At 40.1% G+C, this 24,134-nt stretch overlaps 1 long non-coding RNA gene across 1 annotated transcript; it reads left to right on the top strand.

Moving 5' to 3' along the window:
- The first annotated feature begins 20,969 nt into the window (after positions 1–20,969).
- On the top strand, positions 20,970–23,716 carry LOC125535803 (uncharacterized). The gene is made up of 3 exons (XR_007294805.2): positions 20,970–21,816; positions 21,910–22,408; positions 22,495–23,716. It is a non-coding gene; the product is annotated as an uncharacterized LOC125535803 (long non-coding RNA).
- The last annotated feature ends 418 nt before the right edge of the window (positions 23,717–24,134 follow it).

Here is a 24,134-nt window from a genome sequence, read left to right as displayed (position 1 = left end):
TGGCATAATGTCATGTTGCCAAAATGTGTCAGCAGATTAGATTTGTGGAAATATTATTCTCTCTACGGTGGTATGTGGAACTTTTTTGCAGGGTCGGACACTATCCTTGTATTCAAATTCTTCCGTGATGTATTCGGAGGAGGAACCCGCCTTGCAATGCCGAAGACAATACTGCGCGCCGGACTCATCGTCATTGAAGCCTGGTTCAGGGGCTACTGAGGGAGTCCTGGATTAGGGGGTCTCCGGACAGCCAGACTATATCCTTTGGCCGGATTGTTAGACTATGAAGATACGTGATTGAAGACTTCGTCTCGTGTCCGGATGGGACTCTACTTGGCGTGGAAGGCAAGCTAGGCAATACGGATGTGTATATCTCCTCCTTTGTAACCGACCTTGTGTAACCCTAGCCCTTTCCGGTGTCTATATAAACCGGAGGGTTTTAGTCCGTAGGACAACATACAATCATACCAGGCTAGCTTCTAGGGTTTAGCCTCTCTGATCTCGTGGTAGATCTACTCTTGTACTACCCATATCATCAATATAAATCAAGCAGGACGTAGGGTTTTACCTCCATCAAGAGGGCCCGAACCTGGGTAAAACATCGTGTCCCCTGCCTCCTGTTACCATCCGCCTTAGACGCACAGTTCGGGACCCCCTACCCGAGATCCGCCGGTTTTGACACCGACAATGAGCATAGTTTTTTTCTTTTTTCTCAAATTAATTTAAGTGAAGCAAGAGAGAATTTCTTGAAAATTTTACTAACCCTCAAATAAATCTAAGTGGAGCAAGGGAGCATTTCTTCAAAAATACTAAGCACACCGTGCTAAAAAATATATAAGTGAAGCACTAGAGCAAGTCCACACCTCAAAAAAGATTTAAGTGAAGCAAAGGGAGCAATTCTAACAAGTAATGAAATAATTTTGGCTCTCTCAAATAAGTGTTTCCAGCAAGGAATCAAGACTTAAAACACAAAATAAAACAAGCAAAGACTCATATCATACAAGACGCTCCAAGCAAAACACATAGTATGTGACGAATAAAAATATAGCTTCGAGTAAAATACCGATGGTCATAAGAAGAAAGAGGGGATGCCACTCGGGGGCATTCCCAAGCTTAGTTGGTTGCTCATTTTTGGAAAATAGCTTGGGATGCCGGGGCATCCCCAAGCTTAGGCTCTTCTACTCCTTATTCTTTCATCCATCGTAAGATAACCCAAAACTTGAAAACTTCAATCACACAAAACTCAACAAAACCTTCGTGAGATCCGTTAGTATAAGAAAATAAATCACTACTATAAGTGCTGTATCAAACCAATTCATATTTTGTTCTTGTATTATATCTACTGTATTCCAAAAACTGATCAAATAAAACCATAGAGCCATCAAAATAATCACACAACGCAACGAAAATAGAATCTGTCAAAACAGAACAGTCTGTAGCAATCTGACTATTTCGAGTACTTCTGTAAGACCAAAAATTCTAAAAAATTAGGAAGACCTGAGCATTTTGTATATCGATCTACTGCAAGTGGAATGGGTATTTTATCGCTCTCTGGTGAAAAATTAAAATTATTTACGCGAGCGCAAAAGTTTCTGTTTTTCAGCAAGATCAAACAATTATCACCCAAGAAGATCCCAAAGGCTTTACGTGGTACAAACACTAATTAGAACATAAAAAACACAATCATAACAATAGCATAATTGTGCTGGCACTCAGAAACAGGAAGCAAAAAGCAAAAATAAATTTTATTCATTGGGTTTCCTCCCAACAAGCGCTATAGTTTTACGCCCTTAGCTAGGCATAAAGCAAGGATCTAAGTTTGTCATCCTTGTTTCGAGATCCATAAGATGCTCTCATGATTGATTCATAAGGTGGCCTAATTCTTGTTCTAGGAAAGTGTTCCATACCCTTCCTCAAAGGAAATTGGAACTTAATATTGCATTCTTTCATATCAATCACGACACCGATAGTGCGTATAAACGGTCTACCAAGAATAATTGGACACGACGGATTGCAATCAATATCAAGAACAATAAAATCTATGGGCACATAATTTCTATTTGCAAGAATAAGAACATCATTAATTCTTCCCATAGGCTTCTTAATAGTGGAATCCACCAAGTGCAAATTTAAAGAAAATTCTTCAAGATCGGTAAGACCAAGCACAACACATACATATTTTGGAATTGTAGAAACACTAGCACCCAAGTCACCCAAAGCAAAGAACTCATAATTTTTAATCTTGACTTTGATAGTAGGTTCCCATTCATCATGCAATTTTTTAGGAATTGAAACTTCTAATTCCATTTTTTCTTCAAAAACTTTCATCATAGCGTTAACAATATGTTTAGTAAAAGCTTTATTTTGTTCATAAGCATGGGGTGAATTTATCATGGATTGCAACAAAGAAATACAATCAATCAAAGAGCAACTATCATAATAAAGTCTTTGTAATCCAAAAGAGTTGGCACATCACTAGCTAAAGTTTTGACCTCTCCAAACCCACTTTTATCAATTTTCTCAACAAGATTTTCACCTCCTGAATCATTGGGACGCCTTCTACATAAAGTTGACTCTTCCCCGGTCCCTTCTTCATCAATCTTAAATTTACTATACAAGGAATCCATAGAAGACACACCAATCATTTTAAGATCTTCATCATTATTATCTTCTAATGAGATTGGTTTAGCGACCATTTTATTTAGTAAGGTGGCTTGTGCATCAGATATTTTTCCTAGCAAACTTTCAACAAAAGCATACTTAGATTGGAGATTGGAAACTTCTCTACCAATATCATCAAGTTGTTTTGTGATAGCATCTAGCACAACGGAGTGCTCCTTAAGTTCTTCGGTAAAATACTTATTATGCTCAAATTGTGTAGTCATATACTCCTTAGTACTTTTCTCAATTTCAAGAAAAATATTGGAGCAAGGAAAATCATAATATTTTCTTTGAGGCATCATGACTACGCAAACAATAACACACACAAAAACAGATTCGACAAGAAAACGACGAACAGAAAAGATGGGCGAATAAAACGACAAATTTTCGTGAAGTGGAGGAGAGGAAAACGAGAGGCAAATGGCAAATAATTTAAATTGCGAGGAGATGAGATTTGTGATTAGGAACTTGGTATATGTTGAAGATCCTCCTCGGCAACGGCGCCAGAAATTCCTTTTGATGTCGCTTGAAGCTACGTCGATATTTCCCCAAAGAGGAAGGGATGATGCAGCACAATGGCGGTAGGTATTTCCCTCAGATGTGAAACCAAGGTTATCGAACCAGTAGGAGAACGAAGCAACACAACGTAAACATTACCTGCACGCAAATAACAACTTCTCACGACCCAAGGTGTTAAAGGGGTTGTCAATCCCTTCTGGGGTACGACACCTCAAGATAGGCAAACTGACGTAAGGTAAATTTGTAATAGATTGATAGATCGAACACCAAATAAAATAAATAAGAATAAATTGCAGCAAGGTATTTTTGTATTTTTGGATTAACAGATCTGAAAATAAAAGCAAAGGAAAAGTAGATCGCAAAGGCAAATATATGAGAAAGAGACCCGGTGGCTGTAGGTTTCACTAGTGGCTTCTCTCGAGAAAAATAGCAAACGGTGGGTGAAAAAATTATTGTTGGGCAATTGATAGAACTTCAAATACTCATGACGATATCCAGGCAATGATCATTATATAGGAATCACGTCCAAGATTAGTAGACCGACTCCTGCCTGCATCTACTACTATTACTCCACACATCGACCGCTATCCAGCATGCATCTAGTGTATTAAGTTCATGGAGAAACAGAGTAATGCAATATGAACGATGACATGATGTTGACAAGATCTATCTATGTAGAGATAGACCCCATCGTTTTATCCTTAGTAGCAACGATACATACGTGTCGGTTCCCCTTCTGTCACTAGGATCAAGCACCATAAGATTGAACCCACTATAAAGCACCTCTTCCTATTGCAAGATAAATAGATCAAGTTGGCCAAACAAAACACAAATATCAGAGAAGAAATACGAGGCTATAAGCAATCATGCATAAAAGAGATCAAAGAAACTCAAATACTTTCATGGATATAAAAAGATAGATCTGATCATAAACTCAAAGTTCAACGATGCCAACAAACACACCGCAAAAAGAGTTACATCATATGGATCTCCAAGAGACCATTGTGTTGATAATCAAGAGAGAGAGAGAGAGAGGAAGAAATCTAGCTACTAACTACGGACCCTAAGGTCTACAAAGAACTACTCACGCATCATTGGAGAGGCACCAATGGAGGTGGTGAACCCCATCCGAGATGGTGTCTAGATTGGATCTGGTGGTTCTGGACTCTGCGGCGGCTGGATAAATATTTCGTCGACTCCCCTAGGGTTTTGGGAATATTGGGGTATTTATAGAGCAAAGAGGCGGTCCAGGGGCACCCAAGGTGGGCACAACCCACCAGGGCGCGCCTGGGCCTCCTGGCATGCCCTGGTGGGTTGTGCTCTCCTCGGAGCAGCCCTCAGGTGCAGCTAGGGCCCATTATGTTCGTTCTGGTCCAAAAAAATATCCGTAAAGTTTCATTGCGTTTGGACTCCGTTTGCTATTGATTTTTTGTGACGTAAAAAACATGGAATAAACAACAACTGGCACTTGGCACTATGTCAATAGGTTAGTACCAAAAATTTGATATAAAATGACTATAAAATGATTATGAAACATCCAAGATTGATAATATAACAACTTGGAACAATAAAAATTATAGATACATTGGAGATGTATCACTATTATATTATCTATCTTGGATGTTTTATATGCATTTATATGCTATTTTATATGTTTTTTGGGACTAACCTATTGACCTAGAGCCCAGTGCCATTTTCTGTTTTTTCCTTATTTTTGAGTTTTGTAGAAAAGGAATATCAAACGGAGTCCAAAATGAGCTGAAAATTTACGGTGATTTTTTATGGACCAGAAGGAGCCCTCGAAGCAAAAGAGTTGGGCCAGAAGAGCCACGAGGCCTCCACATGGGTGGAGGGCGCGCCCTACCCCCCTAGGGCGCGCCCCCGTCCTTGTGGTTGACTCGTGGACCCCCTGACTTGTTCTCGGCCCCAAAAATTCCTATAAATATAGAAACCTCCAGAACAGAACCTAGATCGGGAGTTCCGCTGCCGCAAGCCTCTGTAGCCCCAAAAACCAATCGGGGCCCTATTCCGGCACCCTGCCAGAGGGGGAAATCATCACCGATGGCCATCTTCATCATCCCGGCACTCTCCATGACGAGGAAGGAGTAGTTCACCCTCGGGGCTGAGGGTACGTACCAGTAGCTATGTGTTTGATCTCTCTCTCTCGTGTTCTTGATTTGGCATGATCTTGATGTACCGCGAGCTTTGCTATTATAGTTGGATCTTATGATGTTTCTCCCCCTCTACCTTCTTGTAATGGATTGAGTTCTCCCTTTGAAGTTATCTTATCGGATTGAGTCTTTAAGAATTTGAGAACACTTGATGTATGTCTTGCATGAGCTTATCTGCGGTGAGAATGGGATATTCACGTGATCCACTTGATGTATGTTTAGTGATCAACTTGCGGGTTTGTGACCTTGTGAACTTATGCATAGGGGTTGGCACACATTTTCATCTTGACTCTCCGATAGGAACTTTGGGCACTCTTTGAAGTTCTTTGTGTTGGTTTGAATTGATGAATCTGAGATTGTGTGATGCATATCGTGTAATCAAACCCGCGGATACTTGTGGTGACATTGGAGTATCTAGGTGACATTAGCGTTTTGGTTGATGTGTGTCCTAAGGTGTTATTTTAGTACAAACTCTAGGGCTGTTTGTGACACTTATAGGAATAGCCCAATAGATTGATCAGAAAGAATAACTTTGAGGTGGTTTCGTACCCTACAATAATATATTTATTTATTCTCCGCTACTAGTGACTTTGGAGTGACTCTTTGTTGCGCGTTGAGGGATTGTTATATGATCTAATTATGTTATCATTGTTGAGAGAACTTGCAGTAGTGAAAGTATGAACCCTAGGCCTTGTTTCTAAGCATTGCAATACCATTTTCGCTCACTGTTACTAGTAGTTACCTTGCTTTTTTTATATTTTTAGATTACAAAAATCCATATCTACCATCCATATTGCACTTGTATCACCATCTCTTCGCCGAACTAGTGCACCCATACAATTTACCATTGTATTGGGTGTGTTGGGGACATAAGAGACTCTTTGTTATTTGGATGCAGGGTTGTTTGAGAGAGACCATCTTCATCCTATTCCTCACATGGATTGATAAATCTTAGGTCATCCACTTGAGGAAAATTTTCTACTGTACTACAAAACTCTACACTTGGAGGCCCAACACGAGTCTACAAGAAGAAGGTTGCGTAGTAGACATCAAGCTCTTTTCTGGCGCCGTTGCCGGGGAGGTTAGTGATTGAAGGTATATCTTTAAATCTTGCAATTGAATCTTTTAGTTTCTTGTTTTATCACTAGTTTAGTCTATAAAAGAAAACTACAAAAAATAGAATTGAGGTTGCCTCATATGCTTCATGTTTTTAATATCTTTCATGAAAATGATGGAAAGGAAAATTGTGCTCAAGTGTTAGAAGAAGAATGCATTAAAATGGTTGGCACTAAATCTTTGAATGATGAGCATGATTGCGATGTTGTTAGTATGAATTCTTTGAATATCCATGATGCTAATGATATGCAAAGCCACAAGCTTGAGGATGCTATGTTTGATGAAGATGATATTTTTAGTCCCCCAAGTTTTGATGTGCGAATTTATTATGATGATAGCACGTAATTATGATGGTTGCAATATTTATGAAAGTGGATTTGGAGAGGTCATGACTTTATTTAATGATGAATCCACTATTTTGGAAGAGGTTCCAATTAATGATGAAATTGGAGTTATATGTTGCCGATGTCGTTGATGATCATAAGATGAAGATGAATGCAATGCGCTTGAAGATGGATGTAATGCGCTTGAAGATTAAGAAGATTAGAAAATATGCCATTGATAATGAGGCTTGGTATCATTATGCCGTTGGATCAATTGTTACCTTAATTGCGATCTTGTTCACATTTTTTGTGATGAGGGTAAGTTTTCTCTAGTGTTTTGCTTAACAAATGCATACTTAGCTTCATACATGCTTGTTAGCCCTATTATGCCAGATACTTAGCTTATTTTCCCCAAAAAAGACGTACTTAGCTAATTATCCTCCAAAATGACATAATTAATTAGCTTATTTAGTTCATTTATGACATAAGTAGCTTATTCATTTAAAAATGGCATAATAACCTTGGTTCTCTCATAGATGTCATCTACTTAGCTTATTTTTGCACCAAAATGGCATAATTACATAAGTTAGAGAAGAAGAAAGATGAGAAAAGAAGAAGAGGAAGAAGGAAATATCTTCTTCTTCTTCTTCTTCTTCTTCTAGTCTTCTTCTTATTCTAAGTTTCTTACTCCCATTTTTACAGGTGTGCTTCACTTCATGGAAGCAACATTGATGGACTGCTAGTGTTTAGTTCTTGTTTTCATTTGTATTGATGCACAATGTGAAACTATGTATGTATATATGGATGAACTCCGTGAAACTATGTATGCATTAGATCTTTTAATACCATATGTGTTCTGTTGCATTGATGGACTGCTAGATGTTTGATACATGGGCTATGTTTGAGGTTGAAACTATATATATATCATATATATAATTTTTGAAAATGCAGGGATATAATAGAAAATAGAAAAACTAGAAACAGTACAAGCACTTTGCCGTCCGCCACCGACGCCAAAGTGTGCTTTGCCATCTGCCACCGATGACAAAGAGGCCATGTGGCAGCAACCTGTGCAATATGGCAGCTGACCAATTTGGTTAATTTGCCGTCTGGGGCAGATGACAAAGGATATGGGAGTTTGCCGGCTGTGGCAGACGGCAAAGGCTTAGGGGCATGACCTGTGCAATCTCCGTAGTTAGTAGCTAGATTGCTTCCTCTCTCTCTCTTGATTCTCAATACAATGGTCTCTTGGAGATCCATATGATGTAACTCTTTTTGCGGTGTGTTTGTTGGGATTGATGAACTTTGAGTTTATGATCAGATCTATCTTTTTATATCGATGAAAGTATTTGAGTTTCTTTGATCTCTTTTATGAATTATTTCTTATAGCCTCATATTTCTTCTCCGATATTTGTGTGTTGTTTGGAAAACTTGATCTATTTATCTTGCAATGGGAAGAGATACTTTGTAGTGGGTTCGATCTTATGGTGCTTGATCCCAGTGACAGAAGGGGAACCGACACGTATGTATCATTGCTACTAAGGTAAAACGATGGGGTCTATCTCTACATAGATAGATCTTGTCTACATCATGTCATCGTTCTTATTGCATTACTCCATTTCTCTATGAACTTAATACACTAGATGCATGCTGGATAGCAGTCGATGTGTGGAGTAATAGTAGTAGATGCAGGCAGGAGTCGGTCTACTAATCTTGGACGTGATGCCTATGTAATGATCATTGCCTGGATATCGTCATGATTATTTGAAGTTCTATCAATTGCCCAACAGTAATTTGTTTATTGTCGTATGCTATTTTTCTCGAGAGAAGCCACTAGTGAAATCTACGGCCCCCAGGTCTCTTCTTTATCATATTTTCCTTCGAGATCTATTTTTATTTGCTTTTATTTTCAGATCTATTAATCCAAAAACACAAAAATACCTTGCTGCAATTTATTTTTATTTATTTTAGCTCACGTTCCCACGAGATCTATTTATCCAATGTACTACAATTTTACCTATCTTTTTACCAGCGAGGGATTGACAACCCCTCTTTACGTCTGGTTGCAAGTATTTGTTCTTTGTGTGCAGCTACCGTTCATGTAGTGTTGCGTGGTTCTCCTACTGGTTCGATAACTTTGGTCTCGTCACTGAGGGAAATACCTACCGTAGCTATGTTGCATCATCCCTTCCTCTTTGGGGAAATACTGACATAGTTCAAGCCGTGATACGTCTCCGTTGTATCTATAATTTTTGACTGTTCCATGCCAATATTCTACAACTTTCATATACTTTTGGCAACTTTTTATACTATTTTTGGGACTAACATATTGATCCAGTGCCCAGTGCCAGTTCCTGTTTGTTGCATGTTTTTTGTTTCGCAGAATATCCATATCAAACGGAGTCCAAACGGGATAAAAATGACGGAGATTTTTTGGGAATATATATGATTTTTGGGAAGAAAAAGTCCATGCGAGACGGTGCCCGAGGGAGGCACGAGGCAGGGGGCGCGCCCCACTCCCTGGGCGCGCCCCTGCACCCTCGTTGCCACCCCGTAAGGCGGTTGATGCCCTTCTTTCGGCGCAAGAAAGCTCATATTGGGATAGAGATCGTGTTAAAATTTCATCCCAATCGGAGTTACGGTTCTCCGGGAATATAAGAAATGGTGAAAGGGTAGAATCTGAAAACGCAGAAACAGAGAGAGACAAAGAGACATATCCAATCTCGGAGGGGCTCTCGCCCCTCCCACACCATGGAGGCCATGGACCAGAGGGGAAACCCTTCTCCCATCTAGGGAGGAGGTCAAGGAATAAGAAGAAGAAGGAGGGGGCTCTCTCCCCCTCGCTTCCGATGGCGCCGGAGTGCCACCGGGGACCATCATCATCACCGCAATCTTCACCAACAACTTCACCGCCGTCATCACCAACTCTTCCCCCCTCTATGGAGCGGTGTAACCTCTCTTTTACCCACTGTAATCTCTACTTAAACATGGTGCTCAACGCTATATATTATTTCCCAATGATGTATGGCTATCCTATGATGTTTGAGTAGATCCGTTTTGTCCTATGGGTTATTTGATGATTGTGATTGGTTTGAGTTGCATCTTTTATTATTGGTGCTACCCTATGGTGCTCTCCGTGTCACGCAAACGTGAGGGATTCCTGTTGTAGGGTTTGCAATATGTTAATGATTTTCTTATGGTGGGTGGCGTGAATGACAGAAGCACAGACCCGATTAAGTAGGTTGTTTGCATATGGGATAAAGAGGACATGATACTTTAATGCTATGGTTAGGTTTTACCTTAATCATGTTTAGTAGTTGCGGATGCTTGCTAGAGTTCCAATCATAAGTGCATATGATCCAAGTAGAGAAAGTATGTTAGCTTATGCCTCTCCCTCATATAAAATTGCAATAATGATTACCGGTCTAGTTATTGATTGCCTAGGAACAAATAACTTTCTTGTAACAAAAAGCTCTCTACTAAAACTAATTTAGTTGTGTCTTTATCTAAATAGCCCCTACTTTTTATTTACGTAATCTTTATTATCTTGCAAACCTATCCAAAAACACCTACGAGGTACTTCTAGTTTCATACTTGTTCTAGGTAAAGCGAACGTCAAGCGTGCGTAGAGTTGTATCGGTGGTCGATAGAACTTGAGGGAGTATTTGTTCTACCTTTAGCTCCTCGTTGGGTTCGACACTCTTACTTATCGAAAGAGGCTACAATTGACCCCCTATACTTGTGGGTTATCAAGCTGCATCAACACACGCCTGAAGCGTATAAAGGGCCGAGGTTGCACCAGTCCTACTCAATCCCCACTATTCACGACGATAAGCCGGTCAATAGCTCGGAAGTGCAGACGTGCGGCAGGACACGACCCGGGCTCCTAAAACCCGATGACACTGTCCACCTTGTTTTTTCTTCCTCCCTTACGTACTCTTTTACGTTATATTCTTTTTAGTTTCTCTTATAGTAAGCTCGACATGTACAATCATGTGGTTATAAAATAAAGAAATCATGCCCTCTAAAGGTATTTCCCACGGTTCTGTTCAAGCATTGCCTTGGCACTACAAGAATGTCTTTAAAGATACAACTTTTAATGGGCCTGATTCCCCTGCTTTACAAGTCTGAAGTATTCAGCATCTCGGATTTTGGCTTTATATGCGTCTGTTTTGAACCTAGATTTTGGTCAATAGTTGGGTTGCCCGGCTCCTATGTGTACCCCTTACATTCCTGATGAATTCGGCTAAGGGCGTAATGGGAGAACCACTACGATTATGTTGCTAGGCTAATTGGTAGAGTGCCTAAGTGGAGAAAGCCAAAAATTGATTATCTAGGTAGGTGCAAACTAGTCGGCCATCCGTAGACCGTGTTAAGCGATGTGAGAATAGAGATCGCCCATGTTAAACGAAGGGCTTTAATTTCTAGCCGAAGTGCATGATGGCCAAGACCTCGGCCTACCAAGCCGACCAATTCCTATACTAGGGGCCGATCATCAACCCCCATAGTCAAACTCCTAGGACAACATGAAATTTCTCAAGCCACTATATTCTGATTGCCTTGTTCCTATGAGCAGAGACTGCCTCCGGGTACCAAGACATCGGCTAAGGGTCAAAACTGCATCTCGGAACACCCTTTGTATATTCTACACTAGGACCAAAGCCGATGACTCGCCACTTTCATTTTAAAATGGTTCGCACAGGAGCTAAAATAATAAGAAATACATGTATGAAGGAATTTCAAGCCATACTAATTCCATCAAACCATTAAGTTCTTTATATTTCATAACTTCGGCATTCCAAAGTGCTACCTAGTAATACAAGGTGTCCTTTGGACATACAGCCTCGGCGATCCGAGCTCCTTCCTCCACCTCGTGGTAAAACTGCTCTGCGGTGCGAGGCTTGTCTGCAGGAGGACCCGTGGCCACTATCACCACGTCGACCTTGCGAAAGTACATCTTCAAGCAGGCATACGCCCACTGTGCTCCTTCAAAGCAAGCGGACCTCCTCTAGCTATCGGCACGCGAGACAGCCCCCCGCAGGCGCAACACGAGGCCGAAGAGGCTGGTTGGAAGGGCATCGCACTGGTGTAGAGACGTGCTATACAAACGGTTTAACCCCCTTTCTGCAACAGAGTTTTAAACCGTCGCCTTGCTAGTGTGTGCGATAGGGGGGTTCTTCCCACGCGACCCAAAAACCGTCGAGGATAGGTCCTCCGGTCACACACGCTGGGTAAAATGAGCTCGTGTGTGGTTAGGAGGTATCAGAGACAATTATGCAGGCCCAATCATTTCCGTTCGTATGTACATCCCACACAGTGAATCCCAGAAAAACGTTTCCATTCATATGTATATCACACATGATTTTTTATGTGGAAACGTTTGTGCAAGGTGGCCTAACGTAAACAGTTCTCTAGCCGAAGTCATGTGTGATTCTTCATTGATCCAACACACCTACTTTCTAGGAACCATGTGGGTTGTTTAAGTTCATAGCCCATGGTGTTGTCCGAGGAACTGTGTGCAATAGAAAACCCCAATAAGCAGGCTAATTGGTCTATTACTGATAACCCATTTAGTAATCAAATTGATATTTCTTATAAGACACACATTATATTTCATATTCGTATTACGATAACCAGGATTTCATAATTGAATTACATCTAATAGCTTCAACACTCAGTTACACCATATAGGCATATAGCTAGCTACGCCATTACACAACAGCATCAAGTTTCACATGCAACATCGAAAACCTTTGGAAAGTAGCATCATACACTATAAATAGACAGATGAATCTCATATGGGAAACTATAGAAGTGGAAGGCAAATATTGAGTCCTCAAGGATGTTGAATGTCCTTGCAACTTTAGGCTAGTGGCTATCTATAATTGCCCGCCCAACCTTCCTCCTCTTGACGAAGACTTAAATATTGTAACGTGGGTGTTGAATGAATACCTTCCTCCCCTCTTGACCATGCAGACGGTTTGAGAGGTAATCATCGGTGAACTGCTTTGGAAAGTACTGAAAACAAAGATATGCATAAATAACTGTTCTAAATTTTGAAATGGCAAAATAAGGTAAAGACTTAGTACCATCCTCTAGTTGACTGATGTCTTCTTCATTGTGCAAGCAAAGATCTTGTTGTTATTCGTTGGAAGTTTCTTTATCCTAACAATCTTTCTGAGTTTCTTAACTTGACTGATATTTATGGACATCTCATTTTCCCCATATGCAAAATGGGTCGAACGTTGGATCTAAACCTCTGACAGCAGGACCTACATGTGTAAGACCAAATTGTCAAACAAACTAAATATTAGAATGATTCTTGTAACTGCTCAATAATGTGCTATTAGCCAAAGGACCATGCATGTGCAAACCTCGATGGTAAACCTCATTGCCTCCATTTGTTTCTGTGCAACACATATAAGGCGGATCTTTATCAGGTTATCTAAGAGTTGGCATACTATCAGTAGAATATGTTAATGATAAATAGACAAATTTCAGATCCAATAGATTAACTTGACCTAGACCAACCTCATGCCATTGGCGATGAGGCAAATCACAGAGCAACCAAGCTGCTACACACAAATGTCGAAGACCTTTACAACACTATGAAGACCCAAGGATAACACAGACCTTGCTAAAAAACTTGGAAATAGAGCAAATGTATATGTTTCTCATGTATTTAGTAAGTCCAAACTCAATTTATTTCTCACATGCATAAAAATACAAAACTGTACCCATGAAAAATGAACACCAGATTGCAGTATTGAACCGAACAGTTAACTGGACATCGGAACAAATGAACCAAACGGTTAACTGAGCACCACATTGCACAAAAAACCATATACTAGAAGACAAGATAGTTAACCAAACCAATAATGCTTGATAACTACTAGGAAATGAAGCAATTGTTGGACCAAACTGTTAAATGAATATTACATTTTAGAAGATCGGATTGCAAATTAACATTACAGAAGACAGTTCACTAGAAGGCACGGGCGGTGGCGTCGAGATAATACCACGAACTGTATTTTAAAGTAGCCAACCGTGTGGAGGTGTCGACGGTGGCCTCGAAGGCGAGGTGCTCATCTAAGATCTGGCGGTCAGCACGCATGGCGTCCATCGCGACCTCATCCGTGCGTGCGGCCGCGATTTTCTCATCCGCTGCGAGATGCTCCTGAGCTCCTCGCTATACTGCATGCAAAATGGCTGTGGGCGGCGCTTATTTGGATGACGGGGAAGTGATTTGGGAGGAAGGTGTCGCGCCGTCGATCGGGGCATGTGGGATGGAGAAGGAGGAGGATGGGGATGGGGTGTGGATTCTTGACTATATCAACGAGGCCGCGCAGCAAGAAGATGGGTCGTCGGTGAGGAGGCGGCGCTGCAAGTTAGAAGTGAAGGGTTGTACTTGGAAAGGAAGAAGGAATAATGGAAATGTGGCTTCTGGTCGAGGGAAGGGGGCGGGGAGCTAGGTATTTCCGCGGTTAACGTTTTGCTTGGTGCCACGAGATACCAGTGTGAAGTGTGGTTGAAGTGCGGGCGGTGGACTGTAGACGACGAAGCTTCCGACATAAGCCATCCAAGAGGGTGCGGCAAGATATTTTATATCGCATCACACATGATTATTGCTAGTAAAATGTTTGTGGTGTACCTGATTTTTGATTTTGATTTGAAAGACAAAATGGTGTTATGGAGGGAAATGATGGTGTTTGAATTGCTAGAACATTTATCTGCAGTGAACATGCGACTATATGAGTGTCGTGTTAAAATTTGGAATTATTCAGGGTTCGTTTGGCCTTTTTAATACGTTAATTGAGTTTCTAGGCATTCAATGTGCATAATTCAAATTTGAACTACAAGCACATGCTCCAGTGCACCGAAATGAGTTCAAAAATCATATATGTGTCCTTGGGTGAATGTTTATGTCCCAAGCAAGAAATGGGAATGAATTTCAAACACCTCGGCATTGTGGCTCGGCTAGAAACATTGAGATACTTGGTTTTCAAATTCTTGTAAATCCAAAAATCGCCTGAAAATCATGAAACTTAGCATAGTATCATGAAATGGCACCAACATGTTGTGGTAAAAAAATTGTCCGATATGGGACAAGTTTTGGTGTAAGCTTCTTACAAAATGGAGCTTCTCTCAAGAAGCCTCATGGTTCCGAGAGGGGATGTGTCACCTCTGTGTGTGAAATGACATAGACCGCCTCTTCCCGCCTTGATCTTTTTACAAAGGCAACATAGACCAATAGGAGTATCGTGCTAATTTTAGGAATTAATCCGGGTTCACCTTGCCTTTCTATACATAAACTGAGTTTTATAGGCATTTAATATGCATAATTCAAATTTGAACTGCTTGCACATGCTCCAGTGTGCCAAAGCTGGTTGAAAAATCATATGTGTCTCCTTGAGTGAATGTTTATGTCCCATGCAAAAAATGAGGATGAATTTCAAACATGTGGGCATCGTGGCTTGGCCGGAAACATTGAGAAACTTGGTTTTAAAATTCCTGTAAATCCAAAACTCGCCCGAAAATCATGAAACTTGGGATGGTCTCATGACATGGCAACAACATGTTGCGGTAAAAATTTCGTCCGTTTTGGGACAAGTTTTGGTATAAGCTTCTTGCAAGCGAGAGCTTCTCTCAAGAAGGCTCGTGGTTCCGAAAGGGAACCTATGACCTTTGTTTGCGAAATGACATACGTTGTCTCTTCCCACCATGATTTTTTAAGAGAGGCAACATATACCAATAGGAGTTCCGTGCTAAATTTTGGAATTATTCAAGGATCATTTTGCCTTTTTATACATTATTTGAGTTTTCTAGGCATTTGATCTGCATAATTCACATTTGAGCTACATGCACATGCTCCAGTGCGCCAAGATGGGTTGAAAAATCATATATGTGTCCTTGGGTGAATGTTTAGGTCCCATGCAAGAAACGAGAATGAATTTCAAACATCTGGGCATCGTGGCTCGGTCGGAAACATAATGAAACTTGGTTTTTAAAATCCCGTAAATCCAAAACTCGCCAAAAAATCATGAAACTCAGCATGTTGCCTTCACATGGCACCAACATGTTGTGGTAAATTTTTTGTCCGATTTTCGAAGTCACACACATTAAAAACCAACAAAGTCATTTTGGAACAAGAGCAGTCACGTTACAATCGGAAACCCAAGTATTATTGAAACCATGGGCGTTCTACTAACCATATACGTGCCGCCACGTGTCCCCTTTTTTATTGTCTAGGAGGCGTTGTGCGGGGTAGCTATTTGAGTATGGGAGGCGTGGGAGCAGACCTTGCGCGTGCTTATCGAGAGGTGAGCCCTTTGACCTCCATCCGCCGCCCACCCCTCTCCCAACTTCTCCATTAATGGTGCCCGAGCCCCTATTTTATGGTGTGGCTATGTCTTACTCGACTGATATTTAAGAGAGAAAAAAGAAAATCTGAAAAAGAAAATTTTGCACGGATCTTAATGTAAGATCTGATGGACATATATAGCATTGACTGAGACTTATAGGAAGACTGATATAAATATAATTACAATGATTGTCTTACATATTTAGGAAGATAATTAAAAATGCCACATGCGCAACACCCGGAATACTCAAGGGCAAAAGAAGAAGGAAGACGCAGACAACGATCTGGTTTGCTGATCTCTAGTTTCTTGATGTGTAGCTGTAGGGCAGGGAGACTAGTTCTCGCGACGATGGTCTCTTACATGTCCTCAATACACTGCTTGGCAGCATCCATGGATTCCTCCACTAGCCTTTTGCGCTCGACCCGGAGCATGGCATTCTCGTCCATAAGTTTCTTGACGATGACGCCCATCCTCTTCAACAAGGTAGTGGTCTCCTCGTGCCGCTTCACCCTTCCGGCGATCTTTTCCCTCAACATGTCGTGCTCGGTGCGGAGCTTCGCCTTGTCCTCCCTTAATCCCTGGATGATGCCAGTAGCATTTTCAAACGAGGCATTCATCTCGTGTTGCAGCTTCATCGAGCCAGAGATCCGATCGACCAGGTTATCGATCATAGCACGCATGCACCTGTGAGAGTCCTCGTCTGCCCGGAGACATTTTCCCAGGCCGACGCGGCACGGGAGGACCTATTTGCTGCATCCACGGTGCGGTGGGACATCTCTCCTGCTTCCGCGGCGCGGCCGGGCCAATCTGCTCCTTCGACGTTGCCACGAGACCTCTATGCTGCTTCGGCGGTGTGGCGGGACCTCTGCGCTGCTACGGCAGTGCGACAAGACGTGTCTGCTGCTTTCGCGGCAAGGCGGGACATTTCTCAGCCCAGAACTCATGCGGGCCATGGCAGACGCAAGGGAACGATGATGAAAGACTTATTTGTTTCTTTTGATGAGGAATTGAGACGGAATGTGCAGTCATCTTGGAGTAGGTTGTATTTATAAGCGAGCAATACACTGCTAAGTGGGAAACCATTTAGGTTTTGACCAGTGTGAACAGGTTTACAATTAAATATAGCATGGTAGTAATTTGGAATGTGACGGGAAGCAAGCTCAAAATTTATTGACGTTTCTAGTTTCGGAGTGCGGTACGATTCCCAGATGGCATAACATGGGCACGTGCTCTCGTATGCGTACGTGTCGTTTGCACCCTATGGTGCACCACAAATAGGCGTTGTCAGCACATGTCTTGTTCCGTCAACCATGTGCGCTCGTTATTACCATCATGCACACTTGTTTTAATTAGAATGTGTACCTGTCTAGAGCACACACCTTGATCTGTCTAACCGTTTTTGTTTGTTGTGGCTAATTGTAAAGAGTTCATCCGTGTGAAGTGTATGCCATCAATCGCACACACCTTAATCTGGCTGACCGTTTATGTTGTGTTGCCTAATCGTAAACAATTCATCCAAGTTAATTGCATGCCATATATCACACACACACACACACCTTGATCTAGCTAATCATTTCTGTTATATATCTGATAATCCCCAAGTGCAGGGAATCATCATAGCAATTCCCAAAGGTGGAAGTGATAAGTATGGAGTGTCTAACCCACAAGGAGCTAAAGGTAAGATCAATATTCTCTCAAGTCCTACCTGCCATTGATACGACTCTACGTACACCGAACGTTTGCTTCCAACTAGAAACAAGAAATAAAACTACATTGTGGGTATGAAGAGGATAACTTTGCATGATATCGGAGAGCTAAAAAAATAAAAGTAGGTGCTGTTATCATAAAGTTAGAATATATTACTAAATATTATAAATAGCGAGTGTGGAATAATGATGGGTTAGTGTGCGGAATTATCCTAGGCAATCGTTAACAAGACCGGTGGTCGTCATTGCAATTTCATATGAGGGAGAGGCATAAGCTAACATACTTTCTCTTCTTGGATCATATGCACTTATGGTTGGAACTCTAGCAAGCATCCGCAACTACTAAAGATCATTAAGGTAAAACCCAACCATATCCTTAAAGCATCAAGTCCCCTTTATCCCATACGCAACAACCCCCTTACTCGGGTTTATGCTTTGTCACTCAGGCAACCCACTATAAGCGAATCATGAACGTATTGCAACACCCTATAGCGGGAATCCCTCACGCTTGCGCGACACGGAGGGCACAATAGGACAGCACCAAAATAAAACATACAACTCGTACTAATCTAAATCATCAATCAACCCAAAGACAAAGGATATCTACTCAAAACATCATAGGATGGCAACACATCATTGGATCATAATATGTGGCATAAAGCACCATGTTCAAGTAGGGATTTCAATGATGCTCACGTAAAAGATAAGAATTGAAACATAAAGAGAGCATCATGAAGAATATGACTAACACATTAATCCTAACCCACTTCCTATGCCTAGGGATTTTGTGAGCACACAATTTATGGGAACAAGAATCAGCTAGCATGGGAAGGCAAAACAAGTATAACTTCAAAACTTTAAGCACATAGAGAGGAAACTTGATATTATTGCAACTCCTACAAGCATATATTCCCCCCTCATAATAATTTTTAGTAGCATCAAGAATGAGTTCAACAATATAACCATCACATAAAGCATTCTTTTCATGATCTACAAGCATACAAATTTTACTAGTCTTCACATAAGAAAAATTCTTCTCATTCAGAATAGTGGGAGCAACCTTCTTCTAAATCCACTTTAGATGATAGTATGATTCATACTCCAAAAGATATAAGTGAAGTTCATGGCGAATCCTACAATTAATATAGACTAACCAATATCCAAGCTCAAATAAATAAGTGAAGCACACGAAGCATTCTATAAAATCATACTCAAAAGATTTAAGTGAAGCACAAAGAGCAATTCTATAAGATCATACTTAAAAGATATAAGTGAAGCACATGAAGTATTCTATAAATCAATAAAAATCTATCTCATACTAGCATAGTTCTTAAAGGAAAAACAAAACCACAAAGGACACAAATTATGTGAACAAAACAAAAACCGAGGTATACCGATAATTGTTGAAGAAGAAAGATGGGATGCCAACCGGGGCATCCCCAAGCATAGATGCTTGAGTATCCTTGAAATATTTACTTGGGGTGCCTTGGGCATCCCCAATCATGAGCTCTTGCCACACTTTATTCTTCTCATACTGATAGTTCCTCGATCTTCGAACACTTCATCCACACAAAACTTTAACAAAAACTTTGGGAGATCCATTAGTGTAAATAAAGCAAATCACTACCTTTAGGTACCATTGAAAAATTATTCCAATTTCATATTAGAACTATATCTACTGTATTCCAACTTCACCATGGTTCATACCCCCCGATACTACCCATAGATTCATCAAAATAAGCGAACAACTCATAGAAAACAGAATCTGTCTAAAATAGGACAGTTTGTAGTAATCTAAAAGTTTAGTAAACTTCTGTAACTCCAAAAAATTCTAAAAAGTATGACAATTTAAACAATTTGTACAAAAGTAATGTGCAAAACGTTTTAGACCCATTTGAGTTTCCAGTAAAAAAATGTAAAATCACGCGCTGTAGCCAAAGTTTCTGTTTTTGTACTGCACAAAGTAAACAAGCAATCTAATCATCCTAAAACCAAGGCTTGGCACATTATTTTTTATAATACAATGGATATATACAAGGGCATAATTATTTTCAGAGAAGCTTCCATGAAATTTTTTACATTTTTTCCATGAGCATGAACACAAGTCTTCAAGGTCGACCCTCACATCTCCAATGCACAACCTTCCAATCACTTCTCTTATTGAAAAACTTTTTAGGTATGAGAGGCAAGTAATTTTTTTTGTATTTTCATTCTTTAATTTTTTTGTATGTTTCACCCACAACTAAATAGAAACAAAAAACAAAAAACAAAATCTACTTAGTTAAGAAAGCAAACAAGTACACACGAGAATATCAACCCCACGCTATTGCTCCCCGGCAACGGCGCCAGAAAAGAGCTTGATAATCCCCAAGTGCAGGGAATCATCGTAGCAATTACCAAAGGTTGAAGTGTTAAGTATGGAGTGTCGAACCCACAAGGAGCTAAAGGTAAGATCAATATTCTCTCAAGCTCTATCTGCCACTAATACAACTCTACGTAGACCGAACGTTTGGTTCCAACTAGAAACGGGAAATAAAAGTACGTTGTGGGTATGAAGAGGATAACTTTGTATGATATCAGAGAGCTAAAATATAAAAGTATGTGCTATTATCATAAAGTTAGAATATATTAATAAATATTATAAATAGCGAGTGTGGAATAATGATGGGTCGGTGTGCGGAATTATCCTAGGCAATCGTTAACAAGACCGGTGGTCGTCATTGCAATTTCATATGAGGGAGAGGCATAAGCTAACATACTTTCTCTTCTTGGATCATATGCACTTATGATTGGAACTCTAACAAGCATCCGCAACTACTAAAGATCATTAAGGTAAAACCCAACCATCTATCTATACCTATACTAATTAGAGACTCCCTAAAAATTACCACGTTAATTAGTAATTAGGAGCCGTTAATCTGTTAATCAGTAATTAGGAGCCGATTATCTGGTGGGGCCGAGTTATTATGGTGTAGATTAATCGTACAAATCTTGACGTAATATGTGCGCTCTCCTTCTCTCCCAATCTCTCACGACTCCCCTCTCCCAATATCTCTAGGTCCTGAAAAGAAAAAAAAATCTTCCTATCCCAATCTCTCACGACTTCCCTCTCCCAATATCTCTAGGTCACCAAAAGAAAAGAAAAAACGATCTCACCAACGATTGGTTGATCTCCAACGCATCTTCAGCCAAACAAAATAGATCGTTCTAGAGGTGCTCTTCTCATCACGCCCTATGTACGCCGCCGCCATGGCTGCCCCATGCCTTCTATTGCAATCCAGCAAATCAAAATTGATCGATCAAGGGTACGCCATGGCATGGATGGATGAGCCTTATTCTATCTTCTTTCTTCTTTCATCTAGCTAGCTAGCTAGCAAGTCAGGTACACATCAAAATTGATCGATCAAGGGTAGACCATGGCATGGATGGATGTGCCTTCTTCTCTCTTCTCTCTTCTTTCATCTTTCTTCTTTCATCTAGCTAGCTAGCGAGCCAGGTACACCATATAAGTATGTTCTGGTACGTCTATAAATATGCAGTATGCATCATGCCATACGTATGTCTCTGCTAATTACCAAGTAGTATTACCATGTATGATCTATATATGAGCCGATAGCCTCATATAGACGCTCTTCTCCTTAGGCGTCATGCACGACGCCGTCGTAGCGACCGACAACTGACGATTCTCTGTTGTATGTCTCTAGATTAGAACATCATGGTGTTCTGCATGCAACAACATAGAGGCCGTAGGATGGAGCAAGGTTCCCTTGATTCCTCCCACCCACACATCCTTAATTATGTTCCCTTGATACCCAGCTTACTCTGCTTATGATAATCAGATGGATAAAAGCATGCATGCATCTAGCTACCTGCATCACGTATAACTTAATATACAGAGATCAGCTAGGAGATTAGTTGTTGGGGGCTCTACTTTCCTTCACCTGCTGAAAAAATCAAGGTAATTGAATCAAGTTGGTTTGATCGGCTATATGTGAAATACACGAGAATTCATTAACTCAATTAATTTATTCCTTAAGCACACATGTGGCAGATCAAATTGAGGCTGGGAGGCTAGCGTGGAATTGCATTGATGATACCGATGGCCATGATCAATCAAAAGTACACGGACGTGTTCAACCCAGTTGCAGTGCCGTAACGGCAGGCCGTTACCACTTAGACGGAGGCCTAGGTAAGGCCCACATGGTGAGAGTATACCCTGTATGTCGCTGCATGGCAGAATGACTCAACGAGAGGATAAGGAGAAAATAGATACGAGAGAGGCACACGAACATATTGTACAGGGCTACAGGCCACACACGCGAACTAGTACCCATGGATCTTGCTGGGACAAACGAATGGTGTGGCATCCAATTTCCAGGTTAGACGATCGATGTGCATTCTTTGGTTCTGTGTTCTGCACATCAGCAACGGACAGGAGCGGCCTATGATGGAGTCGGAACAAAAATCCCCAAAACAGTTGTACGTCCAGCCTATGCTATTGTATCATTTGAGGAGAAAAACTGCTTTGAAAATTGAGATCGCTCAAGATGGTACGAGATGTTTCACTTCTCATACTTATTTTTCTATTTTTTCCGAGTTTTAATTAGTGGTAATTCCATTTCTTCCATTTTTACAGAATGGTATATACATTACATAAAAAAATTATAGCCCGGGAAAGCAACGGAGGCCTAGCAGTCTGGACCTAAGGGGCATGACAACCTGGGATTGTTTAGGGCAGTGCTGCCGGACGCGTTGTTCTGCAAACCACACCTGTCACCGTTCAGTTCAATAGACCAGGAAAATCAGGACGTCATACATGCACTTGAGGTATGCAACCATAATGTACATAGCAATTTCAATGTATGCAATACATGCATTTATGCAAGCGTGTATATATATATATATATATATGCATGAACCGAAGTATGTGTTGGTTGATCTGTGAGGGGTAGACTACAGCAGGTACAGTCGAAAAAATACGATACAGTACAATTTACAGATTGAATTTTCACAATATTTCCTTTAAATTAAAAATCTCTATTCTCTACCTTTGTAGTATTCCTCTGTCTCAAAAGAGTACTAGATAGTGTGATATATATGATGCAATAATTATGGTAGACATGATTGCAAATATTTAGATTTTGTTGGCAACTACTTTCATTCTGGTCAAAAGTGAAAGCATACTAAATCTTTTGGTTGGACCAAAGTTTCAGGTAAGCATCATGGTTCTTCGGATGGTTAAAATCTGTACATTGTAATTGTCAACATGATTTACACCTTTGGTAATATATTAACAAATCTTCATTTATAAGACATCGATGTATTATGTACTTATATAGGACAGATCAACGAAACACATGCAAGTCATGGAATTTACATGATTTGACACATTAAGTTCTGAACTTGGTGTATGGAGAAGATTAGACTAACCAAATTCGTGAAGAATTTATCACAAAGTTTGGTAGATGAACATTAATTGTCAATGTTAGAAAAATCTACTACATAAATTAATCTATTAAGATGTCATTTTGATTCTTCATTTTAATGGGGGATTTTGACATCCTCGGAGCCATGGAAATAAAAAAAGATGTTATGAATTCCTTACAATTAGAGTCACATTTCTTATTCTGTTGCATATATAAATATTTTTGTACATACAAAGCAGAGAGAAGTGATGTGCACAGCAACTTGCATAGTGTTGAAGAAGAAAAAACTAATTTCGCAATTGAAAATTTCTATAAAGCTAAATTGCACAGTGTCGCATATTTACCAAGTATGTCATTTTTATGTTCAATTCTTGAATGCTATTTTGTTTGTAAAATTTGTACTATTACCAGCATTTATATCTATGTACCATTGCTAGCATAATTTATCAAAGAAAGTGTGAGATAATGATTATTGTAAAGCAAGATATTACTTGAACATATTAAGAAGATATAGTACTATAACTAACTTTTAAGTGTCTTAGTTATTATATTATAGACACTAAATCATTTCGTTCAAATATCTAACAAATAATTAATCACTCATTTTGATTTTACCTTCCATGTTAACATTGTCTTAACTCAAACTTTCTGAACTTTGACTGCATTTATAGGAAATATTATTAATGTCTGCAATACCATATCAATATATAGATTTCTCACTGAATATATTTTCACATCATCTATACATATTTTTTATTGTAAACTTTCACATTGTTCTCTATAAAATTTTGATTTATAAAAAACCTAATATCAATGTAAATTGTAACGGGGGAACTATAAGAACTAGGCC

Source organism: Triticum urartu, chromosome 1A (genome assembly GCF_056163025.1).
Source record: "Triticum urartu cultivar PI428250 chromosome 1A, HENAU_Tu73, whole genome shotgun sequence".
Classification (NCBI taxonomy): Eukaryota; Viridiplantae; Streptophyta; class Magnoliopsida; order Poales; family Poaceae; genus Triticum; species Triticum urartu.
This window is presented reverse-complemented; position numbering and strand designations above follow the sequence as displayed.